Below are 18,655 nucleotides of genomic sequence, written 5' to 3'. Positions count from 1 at the left end.
CCACGTCCCTCCCTGTAGGGTCACGCTCAGGGCCTTGGCCCCGACCCCCTCATTCAGAGCCCCCGCACCCAGCTTTGGGCCTGCATTTTCAAGACGTGACTCAGGGAGAAGCAGCCCCTGCGGGGCGAGCCGCTGCCTCCCTGACAGTCCCCACGCTGCTGCCGCCGGTGGCCCCCGAGGCGGCCGGCTCTGCCACCCGCGGCGGGGACTTGGGCGTGATCTGTAGCTCTGAGAAGCTTTGATTTCTTCGTCCAGGAAGCAGGGATGTTCCCATTTATCTCATGCATCGTTGTGAGCAGTCAGTGAGGTGATATACACAAGGCGTTAGCACACAGTAGGTAGTCCTCGACTCTTTGCTTTGAAAACGATACCATGATGATGACAACAATGGCAAAATGACGTGTGCCCAGCAGTTCCCAGCCCATGCTAGACCGTACACTCACAGCAGTTAGTGCTCGGAAGGACAGGTGACAAGACGAAATTGCCTAGACGTAAAGCGGATTGGGGACATCCTCACAGTTGGTGTCTGGGCACTGGCTCCTACAAACCGTGGGCTCCCTGAGCCCACCTATTCAGAAGTAAGATCACCTGCAGCGTGAGAGCCAGGCCTTCGTTCCTGGGAGATGGGGGGCCAGGCCTCCCCAGGGCATCAGATGTCAGCAGCGCCTGACGGGTCCCCACAGCGCGTCTCACATCCAGGCCGTACACGCTGACCCGGCCTGGCTGGGGCACAGACGGGCTTGTGCGGCCGCGCCTCGCCTTTGTTCTCGGCAGTCACTCCCCCTGCTTCGCTCTCTTTGAACTCAGCTGTTTCTTCTGGGCTACCCAACCGGACACCAGTCCAGCCCTTTCTTTTCAAAGAGAGCCTCCCTCTGTGAGAGGGAGGCCACCGCCCACTCCCCCACCTGGGCCCCTCATTACTCCTGGCACCTGGGTAAACACAGCCTTTCTGCTGGGCACTTCCCCAGGACAGGGCCTGGCCCTGGGCTGGGCAGCCAGGACGGAGACGTCTCCTGGACCCCTGGAGACGTGTGCCAGGCACTGGAGGCACAAGGGCGATTCAGACTGCTCTGCCCTGGGTCGGAGGTAGGAGGCGCAATAGAGTAAGAGCAAGATCCCTGTGTTCAGACAAACCTCCACGCAAACCCTGGTTCTACCACCCACTAGAGCCTGAGGTTGGACAAGACGCTTCGGTGCTCCTAGTCTCAGCCTCTCCATCACTAAGCTGGGTTAGCAATACCACCCGCTCAGAGGACTGACAGGAGCATAAAGTGTGTTTAGCACAGGGCAGAGCATGGAACGGACACTCAGTATGTATCAGGGCATCGTCAGGGCATTGCTCTTCTGTGCTGAGAGGCTTCCAGTTTGTGAGACGGACGAGCACGGAAGTCGCAGGTGGAGAGGCTGGCACTCAAGGGGGGCAGGTGCTGGCTGCGGTGGGCGCGCCCCCAGCTGCCTGACATCCGGAAGGTGCTGCCCAGGATGGGCTTGAAGGAGGTGGGGCTCGCAGGAGCATGAGGTGTGAGGGCCTCAGCCCCTTCCCGCAAGCCACTGATGTGCAGCCATGTCTCATCTCCCCACACACGACAAGCAGGCCATCGGTGTCACCAAGGAGCTGAGGGGACAGTGCAGGGCAGCGGTGGGTGAGGCCAGCAGCCCTTTTGACTTCAGTGATCAGGAAGCACTTCATGGGAGAAAAAAATGTGTGTTGGATTCTACAACAGCTACTTTGGAGCACGTAGGCCAGGTAGAGGAAAGCACAGAGACCGCAAGAAGGTGTGAGAGGTGGGGGTGCGGGTGTGGGTGCCCAGCAAGTGGGCCAGGCAGGCTCCCAGCGCGCCCTCGGAGCAGGAGGGTGGGAGTCTGGCCAGGGAGACTCCCAAGGTCCTTCATTCATGTCCAGTCCACCATGGCCCTGTGTGTGGGGACTCTGAGCCCGCGGCCCAGGGGCTACCGAGAAGGGGAGGTGACAGGTGCCTGGGGCCCGCCCCGAGGGCCTCACCTGATCAGCCAGCTCTGGTGAGGCTGGGCCGCTGCTGACGTCCCCCTCCAGCTTTCCCTCCCTCCCCTGCAGCTCGCCTCTGGCTTTCTTCCTCTCTAGTCGGCCGCCCAGCTTTCCCTCTGTGGCGCCTCACCCAGGCTTTCCCTTCTCCGCACTCAGCATCTCTCTTCAGCCACTTGCTCCAACCCCCAGCCCAGGGGTTGTCCTTGATCCTTCTCTTCCTCCACCCTTCTGCCCAACCCATCTAAGAGTCCTCGACCTCCAGCACCGTCCCACGCCTGGCGGCCTCTCTCTCGCCCCTGCTGCCACGCCGGTCCAAGCTGTCCTCACCTCCTGCCTCAGAAACTGCAGTGGTCTCTGATCCGATCTTCTGAACACCGCTCCCGCTCCCAAACGGCTCTGCTCCTCACTGCGTGCAGGGGTGTTTGTGGCATTCCTCTCCCTCCACTCGGAGAGAAACCCAGGCTCCTGCGAGGCCTGCGAGGTCCTGTCCGACCTCCCTGCTCTGCCCGCCTCCCTGATCTCAGTTCCTACTCCTCTCTCCTGAGTCCCACACTGTAGCCACCTTGTCAAGTACACTCCTGCCTCAGGACCTTTGCACTTGCTGGTCCGTCTGCCTGGAGCGCTTCCCCGAGATGCCCTCTTGGCTCACTGCTGCCCTTCACTCAAGTTGCTGCTCCACTGTCACCTCTTCAGAGAGGCCTCCATGACCCCCTTAGCTAAAGCAATGTCTCTATCTCCCTCTTATCATCCCATTTTCTTGTCTTACAGTCCGTACCAGTCTGAGATGATCCCAAGTGTTCATTCACGTGTTCATTGTCTGCTTCTCCCCAGCTGGCCCGTGAGCTCACAAGGGCAGGCACCGTGCCTGTCTGGCTCATTGCCAGGCTCTGGTGCCCGGCACAGCGCAGGCTTCGTGGTAGGAGGACAGAGGACATGTGTCGAGTGACGGATGGATGGGTGCAGGCAGTGGAGGCCTCGGTGCCTGGGGCTGAGGTGAGGAAAGAGGGTGGGGCCCGGACACTCAGGACTCTGGTTGGGACATCCCTTCCCTGTTGGCTCCATGCCGCTGGGACATGGGCCCTCCAGCCTCCCAGACAGCAGGGACAGGGGATAGGAGTATAGGCTCTGTCCACAGGCCCCTTTTCTGTTTTTAACACCGGCTGCCAGGCCTGCACGTGCCCTGCTGCCCGCCGAGCCTGGGAACTTGCCTGTTTCGGGGAAGGGGTCAGGATCTGAGACTGGACTCCCCAGCTGGGGACTCTCTGGCCAATTCCTCCAACCCCGCCCACATCTGAGACCGCTTCTCTGGCTGGGTTTCCCATTACGTTTTGTGGGAACCTATGGGAAGACCCCAGCAGAGGTCAGTTCTTAACCCCTAGGTCCTTGTTTGCAACCTCTAGGGAGCAGATGAATTATCAGAGAGAGCGCGCAATACAAATCTCGAGTCCTGGGCCCTGCCGCACAGGTTCGGACTCAGTGTGGAAGGGACAGGGCCCTGGAGTGGGCGATGGGGCAAGCCAGCCAGGGTCCTGTGAAGCAGGGGGCCCTGGGCCAGGCCCCCGAGGCTCCTCTGTGCTGAGGCACAGCGCTGTGGTGAAGGGCAGGGGTATTGGAATTGGAAATCCCACTTTGAACTTTGGCCTATTGATATATAGCTTAACCTTTCTGAGCTTTAGTTTCCTCCTTTTTAAGTGGAGATGACAATGATAGCTGCATCCTGCAGGTCCTGTGGGCCACAGACGATAATGCCCGACGAGCACAGCCCCGGGCCAGGCACGCTGTGAGCGCTTAGTTCCCGCCGGCTGCTGTTGTCATCTCTAGCATTTCCCACAGTCCCTCAGCTGCGCCTGCTCCCGCCCCGGCACACACCTCTCCCAAGAGCGCTGTCAGCTGGGTTTCTGGGTGGGAGCCGGGGGAGGGGAGCCCCGATGGGAAGCCCCTACCGTCCCTGTGGTATAAGCACTCCCACCACGGCCCAGCTGAAGCTCATAACGTGCTGGCATTGAACGTGGAGTTGGAAGAGATGTGCGCAGCTGGCTAGGTTGTGCTGGTGCAAGCTGGGCCCAGGGCACCGCCGCCGAGTCCCTCTTTCCTAGGAGATCCCACCTGTGGGCCGTGGCCTGAGCTGGGCTGGTGAGTGCCCAGGGCTGCGAGCAGAGGCTGATGTAGCTGCTGCTCCTGCTGCCAGGAGAAGCTGTTTTCACACGGTTTTGCTATTTGGGTGCACGCACAGCTGATGCAGGAAATGGGAATTGTCACCTCCAATTACTGTCACTGGGCACCCAGCGCAGAGGTGATTATCAAAGGGCAGACGTGGCTCCACCAGGCTGATACTCAGCGCCTGCCACGGACCACATGGAAGGGCGTGAGGCCTCTGAGGCCACCGCTGCCTCCTTCACGTGTCCTGGTTTTGTTTCCTCTTATTTCAATTACTGAGAAAGTCAGGCTTATACTATTTAGAATAAAGGGCAAGGTCTTTTCATTGTCCTGTGTCCTCTCCTCCTCTTCCCTGCACAAGGAACTAAGGTGGCAGAGATGAGGCACGCACGGCGCTGTCCCTGTTCAGCCCTGTGTGGGTCTCCGGCATCCCCAGCCACGGGAGAATTGCGGTTTTCTCCAGGGTCGGCCCCGGGGATTGCTTTTGGCCCGGGGGAGGCGTGAACTGACGATGCCGGTGGGCTCAGGAATGCTGCCCGTCTTCACACGCTGCGGGGAGGAAAGCTTCCGGCTCGGGGTCCCTAGAAGCAGAGCCCCCGCCATCGTCTGTCCCTCAGCATTCCTCTGCATCCACCTCAACTCTCTCCCCTGCTGTGGCCCCAGAACACGTGTGGCCTGCTGAGAAAGGAAATACAGGATTCTGCTTTCAAAATGCTAACTGACCCCGCAGAATTCCCCCCGGCATGTTAAACTCTGTCCGTCCTTTTATCCCCTCTCCTCACGGCCTGGACCATACTCTTTCGGACCATACTTGGAGCTGGTGCCTCAAGGTTGCCATTGTCTCCTGGGCCCTCCCTCCTCCCGTGTAGTTTATTCAGTGACAAGTCCTGATGGTCCTCCCTGTGCCGACCACCACCTCCGTGGGCTCCAGCTCTCTCCCCTCCCCACTGGCCCCTGCCTCCAGTACCCCTCGCACCCCGGGGTCCTGCAGGCTGTGTTCCCCATCACCTCCCCGAAGCACTGCGCTTTCAACTCCTCCCAAGTCTGCTCAGAAACTTTCCACGTCTTGGTTGGCCTTGACCCTGAATTGTCAATGGTTTTCTGATGGAATCAGAGCGCCCTTTGTTCTAAAGTTTTCTTATTGTTTTCTTTCCATGGGATTGTAGAAAACATCTCCCGCCAGGCACACCCTACTGTTTTTGTGAAAATTACAGACTGCAAATAACTGCTTAAGTCAACTGCCAGATGAGGTGCTCTCTTTGGAGGGAAAATGCCAGCTGTTGAACAAGTTTATGGGCTTTATTTTTGGAGCAAAGAGTTCATCAAGTAAAGAAAAGAATTTTCCAGGTGCCCCAACTCCATTCTCATTATAAAGCATATGTGTCTGAGTGGGCTCTTTCTTTCAAGGTCAAATTCATTCCCCAGTCTTTATTCCCCTCCTCCTTCCGTTGCCTTCTTGGGCCCCTTCTGCAGCCTTCAGCAGACACTTTGAGGAACACAGAGAGAGGGACAAAGAGGAGAGAGGAGAGAGGGTCCGAGGGCCAGGCCAACCCCTGCACTCCTCCTGCCTCAGGCTCCAGGAACTGGTGCTGTGTCCTGAGGACATTTTCTGGCTCCAGCCAGGCTATCCCCTGAATTCAGTCTCAAGCAAGACCCACCAAGAGACCAGCTTCCTCTCCTTGAACTCTTGTAGGGAGCAGAGCATATCCCAGAAGAAGCTGCCCAAGATCTGTGCTCAAACCTGGCTGGCCCCGGCACCTGCCTTTCCTCAAGGCATCCCGGACAGCGCTGAGGAGCCCAGGAAGTGTGCCTGTCTGCCCCCTCTTCCAGTGCTCACGTCCCGCAAATGCCCCTGTGTCTCACTTTGCCTGTAGATGCACAGACGATCCTCAGCGGCCACAGTTCAGGGAGGCCCCGGATTCTAGAACTTGCTCAGTGCCAGGTACCCCCTCCAAAACGTATCCACTCTGTGTCCCCTCCTACCATATCCCACTGCTCCAACCAACAAAGTTATATTTTGGCTTTGATGAACACCCATCACCCAGTATTAAGCTAATACCTCGCTGTTCAAAATGTGGCCCACAGACCAGCAGCACCTGCTTGTTAGAAATGCAGGCGCTCAGGCCCACTCAGCCCTTCTGAACCGGAACCTCCAGGGAACAAGGCCCCCGGGTAAGCCTAGTGCCCATGAAAGCCTGAGAAGTACTACCTTAAGGTGCATTTTGCGTCTTCCTGCAGATAATTTTAATGCAGGCCACCTCGTGCTAATGGTGCCAGAGGCCTGGGCATTTCACACTCTCACAAATGTGACTTTTCATGGTTGGCAGAGCAGCCGGACGGTGAGTTCCTGGAGGCACCAGGGTCCCCGACAGCCCCAGCTCAGCCCTGGCGTGGACCGCAGTTTAATTGGCTGCATAGATGAATGGGTGTGGCCTCCCCTGATGGAGATGGGACAATGGACATTATTTCCATTTTGCATGAGAGGAAATTAAGGCTACAAAGGTCGGGGGTCGCTCTCGTTTAGTTCCTAGGTGTCAGCCTACATTCCATCACTGGGCTTCTAACCTCCCGCCTCCTGGTGGCTGCAGAATTTTTGATGCTCTGTCACGGCCATGGGGTCTGACAGCAGATTCTAAAATAAGTCCCTGTGTGGAATGACCTCCCTGTTTTTGGGAGGTGGAGACGCCGAGGGCTCTGCACAGCCCCCTGGAGCCTTCCTGCTGGGAAGCTGCCCTGGGCCTCTGTCCGCAGCGCGCCAGCTCAGAGCCCCGAGGCTGGTGGTGGGAAAAGTGGGAAACCGGGTCAGGTGCTAGGAGTGGGGGGTAGATGTGAACACCTGCTGCTCACTGCCCCGCTTCGGGTGCCCCCGCCCCCTGCCCCCCAATACTGGGCCAGAGGAAGCAGCCGCAAAGGCGAGGGGAGGAGCTCGGATGAGGGTTATTGAGAACAGTTTCTGGTTTTGAGGCTTAAGTTGGAATCACTTACCCCGGGCGCCCCTTCCCCGAAGGCACCCGGCTCTGGCTGGCCCCTTGGAGCTGGTTAGGTGTGGCCCAAGGCAGAGCGGCGCATGCGCAGAGGGGCTCACAGGCCCCCACGGTGGGATGGACGGGCGGAGTGTGGGTCTGCGCCTGAGACAGAGCACAGGAATGCTCCAGGCCTCCCTCTGTGGTGGCTGCAGAGGCTGACGCAGACGCGGCTTTGCTGGTCCGCGGTGCCTCCAGCCCCTGTCCCCGGCCTCGGGAAAGGAGTCCGTGGACCGGGAAGAGCAGGAAGGCAGATGGCTCTCTCTGCCGTGTCCCACAGCAGCCGCCCGCATGTCCTGCTCTCCCGCAGTTGTGTTTGCTGATCCGCAGACTAGAGTCCACTTCCCATCTCTGGTGTGCAATGAAGGCAAGCCCAACAGGGTGGGGCACCACCTTCTCCCCCCCCCCCCCCCCCCCCCCCGCCCGCACGTTGCTTAGGTGTCCCGGCTGCGACAACACCGGACAGAGGCAGTAGCCCCAGCAATGGCACACTCTTGAGCACTGCCACCGCGCACTCTTCTGACATGTCACCTGTATTAAAGCAATCGACCTCCACCCCAACCCTAGGAGAAAGGAAGGCTCTTCATTCTGCCCATTTCACAGATGAAACAAAAGGAGCACAAAAGGGCCACAGGATTGCTCAGGGGCACACACTGCTGAGTGGAAGAGCCCTTGTAACCACTGCTTGGGGTTAGTTCAGGGAAGGCAGCGTGGCTTCAGGGAAGGAGGGGGTCCCGGTGGCCCTGTACTGTTCAGTCGGAGGATCTGTGCGGAGGTGACACACAGGCTCAGGCCTGGGGTGTATGGGGTGGTGACATTGGAGAGGTGACGCTGTGGAGCCGGCTAAGGAGTCTGAGCTTTACCCTGTAGAGAGAGGGAGTCATCAAAAAGAAGAGAAATCTGGCCCACGGTTCCAAAAGGTAAGAGGTGGCACCCTGGGGACCCGATTAGAGGGGCAAGAGACAGAAGGCTTGAGGAGGTTGCTTTAGTAGGGCAGACGCGAGCAGGTGAGGGCTGAGCTGGGGCAGAGACGGGGGGCTGAGCAGATGAGCCACATCTGGAAGAAACAGCAGAGGTGCAATCGATCAAATGTGGCCTCAGATCCAGCGTTTATACTGGTTCCTCTTCTGGGCTACAGGTTCCAGCCCAGACGGGCACTTCTGTGGCGGGCTCTTCTCTGTGTGAGCCGCGGAGTCGCTGTGGTGGGGTGGGGAGGCCAGGGCGGTATTCAGCTCCTGAGGTTCCGCCGGAGGCCCCGCCTCCACCCAGACTGACAGGGCTCTTCCGGAGAGCCCACTGAGGTGGAGGGCGGCTCCGGACGGCTCCCAGTGACTTTGGTGGCCTTTTCAACTTCTCCACCCCCACCCCCACTCCAGCCAGGCATGGCCTGCACCATCATCCCCTTGGGGGCTGCTACAGACACGGACAGCTGCCAGGTGGGCTGCTGCCCAGGAGGATGTGGGGAGGCTGTGACTTCAGCTCTCAGGACTCTCTCCAGAGCCCCAGGGGGCGGATGAAAGGTCTGGACAGGGAATGCTGGCATAACAGTGCGCTTGTAGGGAAAAACAAATTTCTTAAGTTACTAATCCATCCATTCTGTGCTAATGCCTCCTGAAAGAAAACTTCAACTTGTATAGCCCAGCCTTTTCTCCCTTGGAACCACCTGAACCTGTAATTAGGAAATTGTGCCTCATTAAGGCCCAGGATTACAAAGCCTCAAGGCGCAGCTTGACCAGGGCGTGGCTTCCTGGGGCTCAAGTCAGGTTCTTGCGCCCTTGCCAAGGTGCAGCTCAGGTTCCCTTGGATCGTATTTCCTGGCTGTTACCTGGAACAAGTAGATTCCTGTTGACCTTTATTCTTTAATTCCTAACACTGATAACTGTGCCAGTTACCCAGAAACACAGTTTCCAAGAGCTTGTTCCAAGGCTTGTGGTGGATGCAGCTTGGATCCTTGTTACCTGGTGCTGTGTTTCCACCTTGAAAAAGAACCCTCTCCCTTGACCAGACTTTTGTCCGAATATCCCTCCTTTCCTCAGGATGCAGGTGCTTCCGACAGGGAAAACTGACCCTCAGTCCGACCAGGTCCCAGCTCCAGGACACCCTTCGGACCCTCCTCAGGGGGAGCAGCAGGGCCGGCCCGTCACCGAGCACGCTGGGGGACCGCTGCGTCGCCCCACGGGCCCGCCACTGTGCGCGAGGTCGGTGCCTTGGCTCAGGCAGTGGGGTGCGTGATGAGCACCCTCACGTGGGTCCGTAGGCAGGTGGTGACGTGAGTTTCAAGAAGGTGAGCTGAGAGCTGACCTGAGCTCCCCTAGAACCCCCTGTGCTGCCCCAGAGGGCAGATGTGATTCCCCAAGGGCCCATCCCCCAATCTCATTGGTTATCATTTCTTTTCACCTTCGTGGGAATGAGCCTGCGACTCCCTCAAGTGCATTTGCACAGTAAGCCCCTCTGCTGGAGGATGATTGGTTTTGCTTCCTCTTCAAGAGGTTTCAGGCACCTGAGAGAGGCCTCCTGTCCAGCAAGGAATCTTCCCTGATATTGCAACAGAAAGGCAGTCCCTGATATGCAAAGTTAACAAGGGGTAGTCTGTGGTGTGCAACTTTAAATTACAAACATGGGATCTGGGTTGTTGAAAGCTCTGGACTAGGAAGAACAGCCTTTGAGACAATTTACCCCAAGCTCCTCTTAGCATAGCATTCCCTCAATAGCAATGCTTCCCGGCCTCTCCGGACATTTTTTTCCCTAATGGTCATCTCCTATGAAATTTTGATACCACAAATATACCATAAATGTGTCTATGTACTATGGCCTTTTGGAGGGCCAAAGTCACTATAACAGCTCAGACTGTCCTCCAAGGACCCATTTTTGTCCTGTTGGGTATGTCTCTCTTGCTCCCTCATTGAGAAAGCGTGTCCCTGAGCAGCAGCTATCCCACTCCTGCTTGGATGCCACAAGTATCAGAGAGCTCACTACCTACCGCCTTCTCTGGGCAGCCTCGGCACCACTCGGCCAAAGAGAACAGACTGTCGATGTACACAACAGCTTGTTTGGCTCTCCAGAGAAGTAGCCATGTGGAAAAAAGCCAGTCCCGAAAGATTACATGCTGTGGATTCCACTTGTATACTGTTTTTGAGACCGTAAAAGGTTAGAAATGGAGAATAATGAGTAGTAGCCAAGGATGAGGGGCTGGAAGGAGGCGGGTGTGCTTATAACAGGGAAGCCAGAGGGGCCCGGCCAGTGCCTGGGGACTGTCCTGCACCGTGACTGCGCTGCTGTGTACATGAACCTCCGCATGTGAGAAAACTGCATTGCACCAAGCACACAAATACGTGCGGCGCCGGGACCATGGCGAGGATCAGCACACTGTCCCCATGCCAGCGTCCGGGGTGCCACTGCACCACAGCTTTACAAGATGTTGATTATCATTGAGGGAAACTGGGTCAAGGACACATGGGATCTCTCTCATTATTTCCTACATCTACACGCAAATCTATAATTATCTGAAAATACAGCATTTAATTTTTTTGAAAGAGCTAGCATTGAAAATAGAAATTAAACAAAATAAAGAGCCTACATTTTCACTTTACAAAGATCTGTTTTCCCCTTTGGGCTTTTCTCAGGGCCCAGTGTCTCATGGTCAAAGTCAGTCAAACTGACCTAAAAGGCTGGTAAGTGAGCCGCCGTGTGTACCAGGGGCAGCAAGTGTGCGCGTAATGGCGTCTGGGGACAGTGAGCGTGCGCATCGCGGCGTCCTGGGGCAGTGGGCTCTGGGGGCTGCCGAGCAGGCACCGGGAGGAGCAGGAGGCATGGAACCCTGGCTCCGCTCCCCCAAGGGAAGGGATGGGAGACCAGTGAGGGGACAGGAGAAGATGCTCCCGCATTCCCCCGGGCCGAAAGGGAAGGCGCGGATGCACAAAGAGGGAGGGGTAGCAGCTGAGAGCAAGAGGGGCCTTCAGTCTTCAGTCCTGGGGATGCCCAGACCCCCTCAGGGATGAGGCAGGGAGGGGGCGACACAGAGCCTCTGTGGATGGCACGCACCTCGTCTCCCACCTTCTCACATGGCAGAGACATGCGGCAGGTCCTCACATATGTCCTTTTGTTCAACATTGTTTCCTTATAATGTTGATGAGATGCTGTAGGAGCTTAACCCTTGTTGATACCAATTAGCCTGCGATAAAATTAGTTTTGCTGTAAGTTGTTTTGCTTAAAGTTGCAGTGAGGACTTGAGTGAGGACTTGCTGTGCACTAACCCGTACGCCAACTCAGTGAGCGGGCAGGCGCCCTGAGGTCTGTCTGCCGGGGGCAGGGCTTGGCTGCGGTCTGTCCAGAAAGGCTTCTTTTGGGGCACATAGATAGCTGGACCCGTGGTCCCCCAAAACCATTTGTTAGAAAACTGCCTATAATCCACTTCATCCTCGAAGTAGAAAAACGCAGCAGCCCACAGTCACTGCAGCCCCTGCTCAGCTGAGCAGCTGAGCTCCTTGGCCGGGGTGAGGGGCGCTTCCGCCGGGAGGCCCCGCTCAGGGTTGGCTCAGCGGACCCAGACCCACCCCTCGGGCCTTCCGGACAGGCCCCGCATCGGGGATCCAGGCGGGCTGCGGCGGGGCAGCTGTCAGGATCCCCGGAGGAATCCGTGTGGCCTGTCTGTGCTGATGCGGCCTGGGCCCAGCGGCGGCTTGCCCAGCCAGCCCGGCGGCCCCTCGGGAGTGCTGGCTGGGCCTGGGCGCTCTGCGAAAGGGGGTGTGGAGTTAGTGGTGGGTGCCAGGCCTTTGCTGAGCGCTTCACAGAACACACACACACACAGGTCTCATGGCTGCCCCTCACCCCAGCGCGGGTCCTCGGGTCTCATGCAGCATACGGGGTGCACAGGGACGGAGGGACTTCCCCAGGGCCCACGTGGCTGTGTTCACACCGAGACCCAGGTCTGCCCGACTCCGGGGCAGCGCTCTGCACCGCATGCCACACTCTGCAGGGAGGGCCTTCCTCACCCTTCTCTGTGCCCTGAAGTGGGGAGACAGCACGAAGATTGTGACCTCTTTGACAGACAGGAGCCCAGATCCCGAGAGGGCGACACACCCAGAGGTGCCCAAAGCGGACACGAGTTTTTTCGCCTGATGCTGACTTCAGGGTCCTTCCGCCTAAACTGCATGACCCTTCTCTTGGCCTGGGAACCTTGTGTGGCTGAGGCCACATTTACAGAGGAGTCAGGTGGCTCTTCATGGGAGTCAGTGGCCCTCGTGAGCCCAATATTTGCTGTCACTGGCACTAAATGACAGTGGGTTCCTCGGAGTCGTGCGATGCCCAGGGAAGGTTCCGTAACCCCTGCTGCAGCGCATCCCAGCCCTGGCACCATGCTGGTGGGTCCTGGTCACTTGATTTTCCCCCACAATCCATTGCACGGAGATGCCAGTGTGGGACGAGAAGGAAAGAGGAGAACCATCCAAACCTAGGAACCACTGGACTCACTCCAACAAAATGGGGAGGGGAGCAGGGAGAGTAGGGAAGGGAGAAGACTACCTTTGGGGGTGCCCCTAGGGCGAAAGGGGTGGATGTGGGGGGACCCTCTGGCTGCAGTCAGGAAGCCTGGGCTCTGGCCTTACCTCTGACACTGACCTGCTGCATCATCTCTGCTTTCTTGGGCATATCGGGGCGCAAATGCCGCTCAGAGGAGGGGGTGTGCTTAGCGGCAGGGAGCAGAGTCCTGGCGAGAGGGCCCTGAGTCTCGTCCCCATTTTTACCAGTGCTGTCCCACTTGTGTCTCATTAGACATGGGGACCCACCTCAGGTTGCTTGTGGGCAGGATTCTGCAGCTGAAGCTGATTGAGAGCCACCAGCTAGGGGATCAGAGCAGGTCTCTGCCCCCGAGAATCGAACGTAAGAGCCGAGAGGAATAGGCTGAGAACAGGACAGTCCGTGCAGGAGGAAGGGAATTCTGAAGGCGGTGGGGGTCAGCGAAAGAAGAGAAGGCAGCGGGGGGAGATCTGGCTGCAGGCGGCTGCGGCCTGACCGGGACGGTGCCAAAGCTCTGGGGAGGTGGGCCTGGGCGCAGCCCAAGGGAGATGGGCTTGCGATGCCCTGGAATTCCTCTCTGATTATTCTAAGATGTGCTCTGGTGACAACGTGTTGCTGACAAGCGGAAAAGACCGGCAGAGAGGGCATTAGCCCTGGAATGCGGGGTTTCTCCGAGCCGGCTCCAGCAGCCGCGGGCCGAGTGCCGTGCACGCGGCCCTGGACTCCACACTGGGGCGAAACAGTGGACTGCAGTGTGCCTCGGTTGTCAATGATTTCAGAAGGCCCAGAGCAGCACAGAAGTTCAAAATCAATAATCTCCCCTCCTGAATCTGTGAGCAAACCTGCCTATTGAACAGCTGGGGATCAAGAACCTGTTTTTCTCTTCTCTTCTGCATCCCTGACATTTTCATGCATATTCACTCTTCCTGAAGACAGGACTGTGTCAGGCTGTCCGGGTCCATCCTTGGGCCTGTCCACCCGAAGCTCCGTGCTACCTGCCCCCAGGGCTCTCATGTCGGAGCAGCAGCAGGTGCTCCAGGGCCGTTAGTCGCTGTCCCAGGCCTGTGGGGCGTGTGTGAGCACAGAGGGCATTTTGTCTGCATTTTACTCCCTGCCCCGTTCTGGGCACTGGGCTGCCACTGCACGCCTTTCACTGTGGCAGGGCGTCGGGAACATGGGTGTGTTTGAATCACACTCCACCATTGACGAGGACATGGGGCCTTGGACCTCCGGCCCTCAGCCCCTCTGGCAAGTCTCTTGCTTCGTCAGAGACGCAGTTTCCCCTCCTGGAGATGGAGCGCCATGTACGGACTCTGCCTGGAGAGACCAGAGGAGTGGCGAGCCCGAGATCCATCACAGCTGAACGAGGTCAGCCGGCCTGGGTCCCAGGGATGGGGGGGACAAGGGTGGCATTCCAGGTCACTCTCTCAGCCCCCTGGCAGTCAGGACTGTGAGGGGGATCCCGGCAGCTGCGGTTTCAACATGGGTGACCATTACCTCGCCCTCCGGCTCGGCTGCCCACAGGCGGCCGTCCCCAGGCGGAGCCAGAGCGCAGGCACCTGATGGGCCCTGGGACCGCCTGGCTCTCTCCGCAGCTTCTCCTCTTCGGAGGGGCCTGGGGGTGAGGTGTCTTCTGGCCGATGCAGTGGCCAGGCCCTGCGGCCTCTGCCTTGGGGCCCAGGTTTCCTGATTCACAAGGCTCCCGGCAAACGTGCGTGTGCAGGGCGGGCTCCCCCACCCCAAATCTCCCATTCCCCTCTGTCTCTTTAAACTCCCTTTGGGGCTGAAAGCCTTGACAACACCACCCAGCCATGTTTTTTGCATTGGCTAATCAACTTGCTCTTCTTTCAGCTGCTGGAAATTTGCAGCAGTCCCCCTTCATTGGGTCTTATTGGGGCTGGAGCCATTTTGAATGGCAGCCAGAGAGAGAGAGAGAAAGAGAGAGAGGGAGAGGGAGAGAGGGAGAGGGAATGAGAAGGGGGGCACCAGGGGCCTCTGAGGGACACATGCCCGCAATCCTCTTTCGTTTTTACTTAAAAATGGCACAAACCACAGCACAAGAACCGTAGCAGAAATGTTGCTTTAATCACTCCTAATCCCATCGCTCAGGCAAGTCAGCTGTTTCTAATCTTCCCTTCCACAGCCCGTCTATCAGGGACATTCCTCTCAACAGCGGTAAGTGGAACAGTTTTGCGTCCTGCGCTTCCCCGTCTTTCCCAGACCAGGCCTCACAGGGCTGCACAGTCTTCGGAGGTGTCGTTTCTAACGGCTCACTCGACTGTGGCTTCTGGAATCGACTCAGCATCCCATCCCATGGCCACCCGACCTGTGAGAGCCCAGATTAGCTGGGAAGCAGGCACGCGGGTAGTTTCTCTAACGTCTCCCCACTGCTGAACCCGAGGGATAGCTGGCGTTAAAATGCCTCCTTGGGAAGACACGCCGCTCTCCAAGACAAGCTCTTCCCCTGCCTGTCAGCAGATGCCTTTATTTTCCAAAGAGGCTCGGGCTCAGGCCCCTTGCACGCGCGCTTTCGTCTATCAACAGTAACAGGGATCGTTCCTCTCCTGGCTTTTTCCCGATGTGAATTCATCTGCACCTCCTCCTCCTCCATCCTCATCATCTCTGCCATCATCGTCTCACTAAGAGCTGCCATTTATTATTTACCCTGTGCCAGGCTGTGTGCTCTGTACCGTTACTTTGTTTAATCCCATCAGTTGTGACTGTTCTTATCCTCAGTCACAGCTGAGGAAACTGAGGCCCAGGATGCCGAAGTGGCTGTGGGACATCTCATAGCTCTCAGGTGTCAGAGGCTGGCTGCCTTGCCCAGCCCCACACCCCCGGGAGCCCCCCTCTCGGGTGGGTGAGCCTTTGTACCACAGAGCTCCTCCCACAAGGCCCTTTCCCGCAGGTGGAGTTTGGTGACAGAGCCTTGGGTGGGCCGCCGGGCCCGAGGCGCCTGACTGTCCTCGTCGGCTCAGGCTGCTGGAGCAAAACGCCACACACTGCGTGGCTTAACAGGCATTGGTTTTCTCACAGTTCTGGAGGCTGGGAAGTCCAAGATCAAGGTGCTGGCAGATTGGTATCTGCCATCACCTCACATGGTAACAGGAGAAAGGCACTCTCTGGGGTCTTTATTATAAGGGCATGTACCCCGATCATGAGGGCCCCACCTCCCAAAGAGCCTACCTCCAAATCCCATCACGTGGAGCAGCAGGTTTCAACATGTGAATCTCGGGGGTGCAGGCGTGCGGCCCATAGCTGTTAGCACAGCAGCCTCTCTCTGGGGGAAGGAGGCCTTCGCCCCCGCGGGACCTGGGTGGGGTGAGGAGTGGCTGGCGGAGGTGGGAGCCGAGAGCCCGTGTGTCCTTTGCAGAGACCCGGGCCCAGAGATGGCACGGGTCTTGTCACCCCAGGTCACAGGGTGAGTCATTGGCACAGCCAGGCTAGACATGGGTCTCCTGACTTGGGACCAGTGCTCTGTCCTCACTGGGGAGTGATTGCAACAGACCATGTTGGAAGATGAAGAGGAGGTTTAGAATCATCCGGTGGTTCTGTCGTAGAAAATGCTGGTGTCGTCACATAGACAGATGGCACTGGGCAGGAGCAGGAGAGGAGACAGTGATGGAGCCCGGCCTCTTGGGCGCGGATGGGAGCCAGCAGCACAGACCGGGGTGTGCATGAAACGTGGGCCCGGGGCCGGGGCCGGCCTCAGCCTGCTCCCTTCACGTGCCCGATGGAGCACAAAAGCTCCTACCAAGGGGATTTCCCAAAAGGTGGGACTCTTGGCCTTTCCGAGTCTCCCATGGGCAGCAAAATCCCCTGAGGGGGACCTTTATTGTGACTGCTGCCTTCCTGGGCAGAATTAAAGCTACTACAGGAAAACAGACATCCTCATTCACTGATTCTTTCAACACGTTTATGGAAACTTCCTATGTCAGATGACAGGGATAACTGGAGGGATAAAACGGCAAGCTCCCTTTCCGTAAGGATCTTCCACGTTGGTGAGGATAATAACCCAGTAAACAAGATACTTCCTGAGGATACGTGCCACGAAGGAGACAAACTGAGCTCTTGTAGGGACTGTGAGCGGAGGGAGTTGCCAGGAAGGGCCCTTCTGAGGAAGAGGAAGGAATGCTGAGACCTAGGAGTTTGTCTAGATCCGAAGGCAGAGCACTTGGGTGGGGCGGCAGCAAGTGCAAAGGCCCTGGGGTAGGAAATAACCGGGTGAGTCCCAGAAGAGCAAGAAGACCAGTGGGCACAGGCTTTATTTTAGGGTCAGCATTCGTGCTGCTTGGAGTGGAGAGAGAGCCCACTGGGATTCCCAGCCTGCATCGCTCACGCAGCCTGCTTCCTCGTCCGCAACACGTCCACTCGGGCTGTGTTCCTCCTTTGTCCCTGTAGGCCATTACCATCCCCACACAGGCACCTGCATTTGCAGGCTACAGGAGCGGCGCACGGCCTGTACTCATGTGCAAACAGTAGCTCTTCTGAACACGGACGCAGCGCGCCCTGCACGCTGCCTCTCCGCACCCTCGCTCCCCTGTCTCGATTACATCTCTGACGGCTGCGTCCTCATTAGAGGCAGTTAACAGATCAAAATAACATTTCTTGGACCTTGTGAAGTAATAAATCATGTTATGTTTACCTTTTGGTTACCAGGCGGGCTGCCTGTGGTTATTTAATTGGAGAAAGCTGCTCTTGTTAAGGACTCTCAGCCAAACACCCCATTAGCTCCAGGAGAGACAGCCCTGAACGGGCCACACCTACTCGTTTGCTGGTTGCTGACGGACACTAACTGCCTGGCCCCCGGTTCTCACCTGGGAAGAGACAGTGTCGCTGGCTCATCCCGCCTGCGGGCAGGCTGATCCAAGTGTGCATGTGCTGAGGCCTGCTGCTGGGACACTGGCGCCGGGCTGGCTCTGCCCCGTGGCTCGGAGCGGATCGGGGTGCGCTTGTCATCTGGCTCCTCTCTTCCCCTTCCCCTGGGGGCGGCCAACAGGGCAGGGTGAGGGAGTGCCCTCAGGCTCCCCGGGGACTGTCAGACCACCAGGCGCCACCTCAGTGCTGAGGCTCTCTCTGTCATGCAACTATGTCCCCTTGTGGGACGCGAGGCCTTTGATGGAGCCCAGAGCAGCACAGCACACAGGCCCACGTCCGTCTGGGGACAGCTGCATCTCTGTCCTTTTCATTCTCATTAAACTTTTTAAAATCATCGTAGATTCACATGCAGTCCTAAGAAATACAGAGAGACCCCAGCTAGTGCTACCCAGCTTTCTCCAATGGTGAGGTTTTGCAAAACTGCAGTCGGCCTGAGACGTCGGCCTTGAGAGTCTAGACCTTTCCATCACAGTTGTCCCTCAGGCTGCCCCCACGGCCATACCGCCTCCCTCTTGCCTCCACCCCTCTCATCCCTTGTAACCACTAAACTCTCCTCCATTTCTATAATTTTGTCATTTAAAGAGAGTTGTGTAGGTGGAATCATACAGAATGTAACCTTTTGGGATTGGCTTTTTCCACTCAGCCTTCTTCTCTGGAGAGTCATCCAGGTTGTTGTGTGTATCAGTCGTTCCTCCGTGTTACTGCTGGGTAGGTGTCCTTGGGACGGATGTACCGCTGTCTGCTTAACTTTCACCCATTGGCGGACGGCAGGTTGTTTCCCCCGGCAGCTGCTTTGAATAAAACAGCTATACATTCATGCATAGATGCTGGTGTGGACGTGGCTTTATTTCTCTGGGATAAATGCCCAGGAGCACATTTGCTGGGCTCCATAGTAGCAGCATGTTTAGCTTTTTAAGAAACTGTTTTCCTGAGGGGCTTTGCTGTTTTACATTCTCACTGGCAGTGCATAAGTGATCCTGTCTCTGTGTCTCTTCCCCAGCATTTGGTGGTGTTGCTATTTTTTATTTTAGCTATTCTTATCCATGTGTTGTGATTTTATTTACATTTCCCTAATGGT

The sequence above is a fragment of the Pteronotus mesoamericanus genome, unplaced genomic scaffold (assembly GCF_021234165.1).
Source record: "Pteronotus mesoamericanus isolate MK-2021 breed Mesoamerican mustached bat unplaced genomic scaffold, CSHL_Meso_final contig_2, whole genome shotgun sequence".
In the NCBI taxonomy this organism is placed as follows: domain Eukaryota; kingdom Metazoa; phylum Chordata; class Mammalia; order Chiroptera; family Mormoopidae; genus Pteronotus; species Pteronotus mesoamericanus.
The sequence above is the reverse complement of the archived record's forward strand: the minus strand, read 5'-3'. Positions refer to the sequence as shown.